At 46.2% G+C, this 10,904-nt stretch overlaps 1 long non-coding RNA gene across 1 annotated transcript; it reads right to left on the reverse strand.

Moving 5' to 3' along the window:
• Window positions 1-3,757: 3,757 nt before the first annotated feature.
• On the reverse strand, window positions 3,758-6,298 carry LOC120964676 (uncharacterized). Its single transcript, XR_005756998.2, has 2 exons — window positions 6,054-6,298; window positions 3,758-5,675 (listed from the first exon to the last, which is right to left on the reverse strand). It is a non-coding gene; the product is annotated as an uncharacterized lncRNA (long non-coding RNA).
• Between the last annotated feature and the right edge of the window lie 4,606 nt (window positions 6,299-10,904).

Consider the following 10,904-nt stretch of genomic DNA (forward strand, 5'->3'; position numbering starts at 1 on the left):
ACTGTCCACCCGGAGTAAAGAGTAGTGTTTCTGAAAGACTGTGTCTCGGTCATCCGTTTCTCAAACACCATGTAGTGCGAGAAATCAAGCGGAGGCGATCGAGTCTCGTGGGGAAAAGTGCACAAACCTCTGCAGAGTGTACAAACTAATCATGATTAGCCATGTCCCCGGTTATGGACATCTTGAGTATCTAGTTCTTGGATTATCATGTGAATCTCATCATCATGTTACTTAATTTAATTTGATTGGGTTAATCACGTTCTTAATTGGGATTGAGTTGGAGGTACCTTCTCAATGTTTAACAACCACCATGATAGTTAAATAAAATTTATTCATTTGTGGTAGGGAAAAATTGGCTTTTCGCAAAACTGTAACCATAGAGCTTTCCACCAGCCAAATATGCATGTAGTGATAGCATTATTCTGTTCATTACTCTCTATGTGTTACTTTGCCAACATATTCCATGTGCTGACCCGTTTTCGGGCTGCAACGTATCATGTTGCAGACTTTTCAGACGACGAGTGAGGAGCCTTAGGTCGTGGTCTTATACTCAGTGATGCCGTTGGAGTTGATGGACTCACTTTATCTTCCAAGCCTTCCGCTGTTATCGTATTTTAGATGGCCTTAAGCCATATTTATTGTATTGAGTTCTCTTGAACTATTCGATGTAATAAGTGTGTGATTGCTCTCTGTTATAAATCCTTCAAAGTACTGTGCGTGTCAGCATTACCGATCCAGGGATGACACTGATGCACAGAGACTAGACTGTATGAGGTCTGGTCGCTACAAACAGGCTGAGTAAACCAGCTGCCTAAAAATTGGGCCAGAAAATGGAATGGGCTTTAAACAGTGTGAAAAGTAGAATGGGCCTGAACAGTGTCGGAGGCCCATGATTGGCCCAGCCACAAAACGAGTCGTTAACCAACCAAAATATGTGTCGGGCCACAGCTGACCCAATAACATTATGGGTCGTAAGCAGGCCGGTTGCAAAGCAGGCCATCATTAGGCCCAGTTATCTCACGGGCCTTTAATGGGCCAATAGTCAGTTTGGGCTAAAATGTATCCACGAAGACTACGGGCCTTTAAGAGGCTGAAAGTCACTTCGACCCAGAAATAGGCCCACATGCAGCACCGACCGTTAAATGGCCGAAAGTGAAACCGGGCCGACAACGGCCCATATCTACCAATGGCCATTAACGGGCCGAAAGTAATATCGGGCTGAACTATTACATGGGCCTTTAAGAGGCCGTAGTTAAAATGGCCCCCAATGGGGCCGAAAGCTCCTTGTCTGTTAATGGGTCAGATCAAATATGTGTCGTAATTTGGCCCAAAATATGTTAGGCAGTTAACGGGTCGGATTCGATATGAGCCGTCATTTGGCCCAAAACATGGCAGATTGTTAACGCGCCGGATCTGATGTGGGCTGTCATTTGGTCCAAAACATGATAAACATCATAACGGGCCGGATCTTATGTGAGCCGTAATTTGGCCCAAACCATGGCAGGTTGTTGGCCGGCCTAGCGGAGTATGACAAAATCTTGTGGGGCATGGTTGGGCCGGCCTTTTTTTAATCTTAAATGGGCTACTGTTGGGCCATGCCACATGTCAAAGTATCATAGGCACGTCTCCTCCATTGGATGGACGACATCTGTCCCAACGCTGAGCTGACACGTGGATACTCTGGCGAATCAGAATTTTACACGTGAAAAATCCCCATTGGTTCGAGCTATTAACGGGTTATCGGATCCAAACCAGAACTCGATAGCTTAACGGCGACCCGTTACGGTGGATGCCACGTGTTGGTTACCCTTGACGAAAACACTTCCATGACGCGCCATTTATCGTCATGAAAATGGACACTTCTACGATGATAATTTTGGCATTGTCATGGAACACTTCTACGACAGCACAGGTATGACTATCTTGATTCAGTCATCAAATTGTCATGGATGTACATGCATGACAGAAAACGTGACCTAGTGTGACAAACATATATCATCACATAAGTGTATTTTTTTTGTAGTGCTAGCAGTCTTGTTGCATAAGCTTGTAGCTGAATGGTTTGACAAAAGGTTTCTAAGAAGATGGGGAGATGGAGTTTTATAGCAGGGACAACCCCCTTAGCTAGGTGTGAAAATGGTTTCAAAAGTAAGCAAGTTTGCATGACTTCCTTGGAGAAATAAGCAGTGAACTTTGAAAGTTGTTGGAGAGCTTCTTGAAATTCGTGAAGCCTTGACAGCCACCTCCCACAAGATTGGCTAGAACTTTCGACTCACAACTCCAAAGAGGTAAATACACCAGAGGTCTTAGAACTTGCACGCGGCGGGCAATTTAATGCATAAACTTGTAAAATACGTAATTTTAATCATCAAACTTGCTTGGATATACAAATACGGTCACATTTCACGTACACGTACATATTGCCTGCATGGCACACCAGCATGGCAAGCGTCCGCGTCAGCGACTGAAAGCGGTGCATGTGAATTATTTTTCAGGAAGACCCTTGGATTTTTTTTTAACTGGTCGTTCGCTGGGTTCCACACGTCACTATGCATGCAGTGTAAATAAAAATAACCAAAAAAAAGGACGGGTGAGAGTTAGAACCGGTGACCTGATGCACTAGCGCAGGTGTCCTAACCACCACACCTGACAATGCTTCATGCCTAATAGTGAACTAGCTATACCCGCAAGGCGTCACGCCCCGCCCGGTTGATACTTAGTGTTTGCAGGTGGCATCTTTGTTGTATACATTGAATTTTAAATTAAAGTAACGAAACTATGAGAATAATGTTGTATTCTCAACAAATAAGTAATGTATAGAAGCAAACTGAAAAGGATAAATTTATTGTCACCATTCGTGATGCATTCTAGATCGATAACAGACGCTATGTAAAGTTTGCATCGGTCAAACAATATAAATTGATGAAACTGTACTCTCTCTCTCTCTCTCTCTGTTTTAAAACGATCACTACCACTCACAAAAACACATGTTTTATATACTGGGTCTCAAATTCATCATCACTGAACATACAAGTGCACAGATAAGTGCTCTACAGGTTTGTACAAACTGAAGAAATTCATTGCCACTGAACAGAAGTACTACAAAACATACAAAGTCAGTGGCACCGAACATCTAATTCCCTTTTGTACTACTTCCTTGTTCACCAAGGGCTGATTAATCTGCATCACATGATCTGCTAGACTGACAGCCTATAATAATATTCAGTTTTTTTATAAAGAATCCGCTATTTTTTTGTTAAAATTGTGCTAGTGTCATGGTGAAACAGATTGCGTAGATGGTTGATTTGTTATTGTGAAAAATATTGTGTAAAAACACTTCACTATATTTGTCCATTATTCTCCTCAAACATGGATCACTGATATGTTTTTATTTGTTTAGATTGACGGTTTGGCAAAAAAAATTAAAATCGAAGATGATAACTCGGCCAGCTTACAACAAGTCGGACACTGAAGCGGTTTTCGATTCCACCACAAACCTAGGAACAAACCATTACTCTCTCCAAATCTGTGGAGCAACTCATCCGTTATAGCGATCTGGTATCAACACACGGGACTGGCATCATATAAGAAAGCCAACATGATAAGATCACACCCGTCAGGAAAAAGGCAGAGATTTTTTTGTTACTCTTCATGCTTCTTTTCAACTTCCTCTTTTACCAGATCAAAGTAAGGCGATGTGCAGTTACCAAAAGGATAGGTAAAGATGATGATTGTTTAGTTAATCAAGCAATGGTGGTGCAATACTAAACAAAGATACCAAACGGCAACCACGGTGATCATTCTATGAAATAGTATATGATAACATCATACATTTACGCAGTACAATAAAAAATAAAATGATTACTTATAGGAAAATGCATTATTTCTGTTTTTTAGTACTTCGGGGAGGACAAATAGTGTAACGTGACATCAGATCAGCAACTTCCTTGAATCTGACATGCTTATATCATTTCATAATATGGCCTTGCACTTGAGATTCCAATAGAAGAATGGTTGGCCGTTTCTTCTAGTTAATTATACTATGGACAGATAGTATACAATATAGGCTTGCACACAAGACTCAAATGGGAACATGGTAAGCCGTTTCTTCTAGCTAGTTGTTCCATTGACAAAAATATAATGGAAAATATCATCATGATCTGTACCAAGTGCAAGGTACATGTGCAGAACAAACTATAGAAGGGATACCATAGAACAGTAGAGAAAAATCAGTCCTACACCTTACCAAAGTCTTTCCTAGCCTGTTCTGTCTTCCCTTCTTCCTGAAGTCTCGTATGTATTTCCTTCTAAAGCCTCATACAGTGCGCTTGAGATATATTCTTTTCAAGCTCCTCACTCAAAGAGCAAAAGAAATGTAATAAAAGAATCACGAACAATAACAGTACTGCATCGATAATGTATTCATATGGGGCCTTGCAAATAGGTGTAAATTTCAAAAACAAAAGTTCTATTTATCTTTTCATCATCTTTTCTGGCAAGAACTTGGTGGATTATAAATTATCAATATAATGTGATCGTTATGAAAAAAATAAACACGATATATTTGACATAAGAACACGACAAAGGGGGAAATTTCCTTCTCCAACAAGGCCTATAGAACTGCCATTAAAAAAGAATGGCAATTGCCCAGCAAACCTATGGAGTAGTCGATAATCCTATTGTCAGCTCATTTCACACACGAATTTGTAGTAGGATATAGAGTTCTCTTTGTTAATAAATTAGGCCATGCTTGCAGGCATTAAACATCTTATAGTCCAGTCTAATGCCAATTCAAAATTGAAACGGCTGCGCAATACTGCAGAGGAGGAGACCCGCATGATATGCACGTCTACCATCCTGTACATCTGAAAATGCTTGTACAGTGTGCTGCCTAAATACAATCTGATCTAGGTACAAAACTGAAGCAACTTAGACTATCAGGGAGTCAAATCACAAAATCTATTGACCCATATATCTAACAAAAGAATAAGAATTATCAACATCGGTCCAATCTGGAGTAAGTTTATAAACTGGGCTATCATCAACTCTTCTCAAAAATGAAAATGATGCTTTGCTAACTGGATGAAAACAAGATACGGCAGCTCACTGTTACATATCACTAACCATAAATGCCATAGAGCAGGAATCTTGTACATATAAATTGAATTTATATGTACTAATTTATGGCCAGTATAAGAGATGACTACACACCAAAGGAAAACTCCAATGAGATCGACCGCTGACATATTGTCACTAAAAATATCTAACCGCTGAAAGGAACATGATATAGAGTATTTGAGGAGATGGACAAAGGAACATAGTTGAAGGCAGCATCTAGTTTTTTGAGCCTTGACATTTTGATTCTCAGCGTAACTCCAAACCTGTTACGACATAAGATTTGTCTATGCTCTCAGCTGTAACAATTATCTTTTTTGTCACAAACTCTTCAGCAAAACAACAACAATCAATTGTGAGTAAAAACTAACTGGCAATCTGATTCATTCATATAAAATGAAGTAAGTGTTCATGGAACCAAATATCTAGTATGATGTAGCACACTGTGAGTCAAGTCAATTTCTTTATGCAACTACATAATCAGCAAGATCTATTATGTGACCTTCACCGGCAAATTTTCTGATCTGCTACCAAATCTTCATCTACAGCTCCAAAACAACCTAAAAGGGGAAGAGAAAACAAATTATGTGCAGCCAAGAAGGAACTTGAGCCTTGAGATATTTCTGACATGTAGATTTTTAATGAGCAGGCTACTGTACAGGGGAGATGCTACGGCAAATGTAAAAGAGAAAAGGGAGGGGCAGAGAAAGATGCCCTATGAGAAGGTTGGAGAGAGGCGCCCGTGGGAGGATGTGGGCAGCAGACATAGGAGGGGCAGGGGGGAGCTGCACGGGAGAGGCAGAGAAGCGCTATTGAAGGTAGAGAAGAAGCATGATGGAAGAGGGGGGGAGCAACCATGGGAGCGGCCGTGGGAAGGGAAGGAGGAACAACGGGAGAAGGGAATGAGGAAGAAAACTTGAGGGGCCGAGAAAAATCACCTGATTCGGCATAGGCGATTGCTCGGCGGGGCTATACATCCTCATCTTCTGCTTTAAAACATTAAGCGAGTAGACGCCGCGCCTGAGCTACTTTGAAACATGGACAGAGGGAGGAGGCGCGGCCGAGCAAAACATGAAATCGGGGCAAGCAGGAAGAAATCGCACGAACGCTCAACACCTACTGGATTTGTTCGCCGCTCGACATGGATCAGAATTAATAAATTCTTAATATACTAAATCTAGCCAGGTTTGATTTACCTGGTTTTTTTGACTTTTTTCAATCAGTGAAAACCGGACCAATGGGGTGCTGCCACCTTATTTACTGGGGGGCTGGGCGTGTGTGTTTTTCGCAGAGGACGGCGAGATCCCACTGGGGCGCTCAAACGCAACTGAACAAGTAGCACGTACCGGAAGGAGCAGCAGCAGGTAAGGCCCCATTTATATGAGCTTCGAGCGAAAACCAATTCGAGCACGACCACCTGGACGCGAGATGGACGAGACTTGCCTGCTCCCTTTATGCTCCCATCCGTGCTCCCGTGGCTTGATTTGATTGGAAGAAAATGAGGTCCGGCCCCACTTCCTGAAAATCAAGGGGGGGAGATGATTAGATTAGAAAAGAAAAAAAAAAGAACAGCCGTAGGATGAAGTGGGAGCACGGATGGGAGCATGGAGAGAGAGCAGGCAAGCCGGATCCACGCGAGACGACCAGAAGGCGCGGCCAAAGGACGAGACTTGCCTGCTCCCTTCCCATGCTCCCATCCGTGCTCCCGCATACGTGGCTTGATTTGATTGGAAGAAAATAAGGCCCGGCCCCACCCCCTGAAAATCAGGGGGGGAGATGATTAGATTAGAAAAGAAAAGGGGAAAAGAACAGCCGTAGGATGAAGTGGGAGCACGGATGGGAGCAGGCAAGCCGGATCCGCGGCCAAAGCGGCAACCGCCTATTCTATATAGCCTATGCAGGAAGCCAACGGCGCACACGAGAAACTGTTGGGAAACCGGACCACCCGGAGGGGAGGCGGCGGCCGCGTGCAAAGCGCACGGGCTGGCCCCTCCCGTTTCCCCTCTTTTGTGTTGAGTAGGTACTTATCCCTTGATCCCTAGTCTTTATATAAAGCAACGAGGAGCCATCATTGTAATATCTGATCATTGATTAATAAAGCTGGTCTCCTCCATCTCTCTGTGTCATTTACTTTCGCGTGTTTCGACTACTTCGACTACTTCGTCTACGACGCTCGCACTCGCTCCGTAACCTCGGACCGGACTCGCCGGCGGAGTTGCGGAACACGTTATCAGCACGCTTCGCTCCATCAACTCTCCGTCAAAGCCTGCGTCAAGCCTGCATCACGCAGGCTTTCGTCGATCCCGCGGAGGTATAAGATCCGATCCCCACTCTTTGCAAAAATGGATTCTTCTCGTTACTGCGATTCCGTTTTTGCGATTAGATTATTTTTCGGATCAATCTATCTATGGTGTGGATTTCTCTCCCAAGAATTGAGCGGACGAATACGTCGCCGACCAATGTCGATGTTCTTGGATCAAGAGAGATTTGTTGACTACACCCTAGGGGGACGGTGATTACACGTACTCCAGATGAGCACGGCACCGTCGCGTTGTACCCGACGTACACGCGTCGTGACGTACCGAAGACGCCATGGCCCTGTTGGCCGTCCCCGTCGCCGCGCTCGCGTGCCTGCTGCACGCGCCGCCGTGCTGGCCGTAGCCGTGGCCGCGCGCGCTGCGAGCCCGTGGCCGTAGCCGCACCGTGCTGGCCGTGCCGTGCCGTGCCGGCCGCGCCGCGCCGGGGCCGTGCCGTGCCTGGCCGCGCGCCCCGCTGGCCGCGCCGAGGCCGCGCGCCCCGTGCCGTGGCCGTGCCCTGGCCGCGCGCCCCGTGCCGTGGCCGCGCCGCGCCACTGGCCGGGCCACGCCGCCCCGCTCCGTCGACCGCACCGTGCGTTCGCACGGGCCTGTCGAGGCCGCCGCCGCTCGGGCGCTAGGGTTGGAAACCCTAGCGACCCTGAGCTGGCAAGCGGGCCGGCCCAGCGGGCTGTGCGCAATGGGCCTCCCATTTCCTCCATAAAAAAAAGGAGGAGGGCGGTGGGGCTGGCTACACGGGCCGACGGCCCAGTTTTCGGCCTGCAGCCGAACTAGGACCAGGCCACAGAGCGCGCGCGCGCGGTTATTTATATTTTAGCCCCCGTAGTACCGTAAATTTATGCGACTATATTCCTGCTGTAATATTTTGCGTATAAGTCCCTGGAACTGTCTGTTTTCGCTGAAAATGCGTATTTGGGCTTAAAAATACCTCAGGAATTCAATTTTTGGGCTAGTTTTCACATACTAGATGCGCTTAACATGCTATTTTTTGTAACATGATATTATTGTATGATTTTACTGCTGTAGATTAATTGTTTAGCACTCTTAATCATTTAGTAAGTCATATAATAGCATGTTTTAAATATTGGAACGTCATTTTATTGAATAAGTTTATCAACATCGCTTTGTGCAAAAGATTACCTGCTGTAATCTCATGATTTTTGCATAAATCACAGATGGCCGGAATTGTCCACAAGGAGTTTCCTGAGTTGGCCCAGACAGGGCTGAACTACCTGTCATGGTCCTCGGACTGCGAGATCTTTCTCCAGGGCAAAACCCTCCTGAGGGCGATCAGTAAGGGGGCCCAGCTGGCCGTCACTGATCCCAAGTTCGAAACTGAGAATGCGCAGGCTCTGCACTTTCTCCGTCATCACCTGTCACCTACTCTGAAAGATGAGTATATGGCTGAGCGCAGTGCTTCTGGCCTTTGGACCGCTCTTAAGCAGCGGTTTGAGCGGCTGAAGTACACTGTGAAGCCACGTGCAGAGGCAGAGTGGATCCGTCTGAGGTTTGCGGACTTCAAGACGGTTGGGGAGTACAATTCGGCTCTGCACCGGATTTGTACGACTCTTCGGTTGTGTGGTACTGAGATTACCGACTCCCAGAAGATTGAGAAAACCCTATCCACTTTCCACCCCGACGCGGTCCAGTCCTCACGGAACTACCGCCAGGGGAACTACACGAGGTATTCAGAGTTGATTGACGTCCTCCAGGTGGCGGAGGCGCAGGACGAGGTTCTCAAAAAGAACTTTGTCGCGCAACCACTTGGGGGGAGTTCTCGCCAGGAGGTGAACACTCTCAAAGTCCGCAAGCCTCAACAGAAGAAGAGGGGCCGGAAGGGCAAGAAGAAGGGCCCTCACCCCCCGCCCCGGCTAAGCAGAACAAGCCGGGCAAGGGAGGGCAAAGGCCTCAGAACTGCTTCCGTTGTGGCTCGGTGGAGCATTTCTCCCGCCAGTGCCGCGCACCACAGGAGGTTGTTGATGCATATAAGGCTCGGAAGGCGCGTGAGACGCACCTCGCCTTGGTTCAGGAGGGAGCTCCACCGGCGCCCATGGCGGCACCCGTGATGATCGCTACTCCCCCTGCTGCGCCCATAGAGGCGACCCCCATGGTGCCCATCGCGGCAGCTTTGGCGGTCTCTACCGACGCCCACGTCGCCATGGAGGTTGACCACATGGTCGCCTCGGCGGCGCCGCCACTAGACATTGATGCTGCCTCCAAGACGACTTCTAAGGAGGATCGGCTCACTAGTATGGAGATTGCGGCGGAAGTGAATGGCTTCTTCACCGAGTCCACTGTCAGGACCGGGTTTTCGGGATATTAGATCTCCAGAAAATGGCCCTTGTGCTCACCAGCCCCAGGATTACCGTTAGCTGATGAGGCACCAACTTGATACAGAAATTCCAAGCAAAGTACAAAATATGTAGTACAAGACCATTGTGGCCTATGAGTACAACACTTGGTTTCTAGTGGTTGATGGCGAAAGCGGTTTGTGGTTCATCTGCGTCTATGGGACTCCATTACCCACAAGAACAGCTGACCAGGATAACTCCTATCTTCGCGAGGCTGCTGTCAACACTGCGTGGGTTCCGGGGCTGTCGTCGTAATGCTCTTCTCCACGCAAGAAATCTGGCCAAGACAATAGCCAGGGACAAGCCAGTGAGTACGTTTGAATGTACTCGCAAACATCAAGAACACGGGTATAATATATCAAAACATGCTCCGAAATATTCTATGATCATAACGTCTGTCACGAAATATACGAAATCCAAGATGTACACATGCGGGTAAAATATGAATATGCAATATAGAAAATAGAATGTAGTGATCGAGTGTCTGAAATGACTCCTCGAAAAGGGTGCAAATAAATTAACAATGCCGCAGTCGGGCGTCTGAGCGACACCACATAAAGGGCTTATAAAGAATAATTAAATAACAAGCATGCCGCAGTCGGGCGTCTGAGCGACACCGCATAAAGGGCTTATAAAGGATAATTAAATAATAAGCATGCCGCAGTCGGGCGTCTGAGCGACACCGCATAAAGGGCTTATAAAGGATAATTAAATAATAAGCATGCCGCAGTCGGGCGTCTGAGCGACACCGCATAAAGGGCTTATAAAGGATAATTAAATAATAAGCATGCCGCAGTCGGGCGTCTGAGCGACACCGCATAAAGGGCTTATAATATAAAGAAGATAGCAGGCATGTCACAGTCGGGCGTCTATGCGACACCACATAAAGGGCTTATAATAGAATAGTTGCAGGGGGTATCCAGGAGGTAGAACCGTCCCAGGGATACTCAATAATTCAAATAATGTAAATGGTTAGTCCATAATAATAGTAATCATAATCGTCACAAGTCACAAGTCATAATCCAAGTTCTGGTTTAACAGTTTTTCCTCCGAAGACCGACACTAAGACCGACACTTGACCCATCCCAGACTGTAGTCCTTAACCATGGACACGGCTATTCGA

The sequence above is a fragment of the Aegilops tauschii genome, chromosome 5 (assembly GCF_002575655.3).
Source record: "Aegilops tauschii subsp. strangulata cultivar AL8/78 chromosome 5, Aet v6.0, whole genome shotgun sequence".
Taxonomy (NCBI): domain Eukaryota; kingdom Viridiplantae; phylum Streptophyta; class Magnoliopsida; order Poales; family Poaceae; genus Aegilops; species Aegilops tauschii.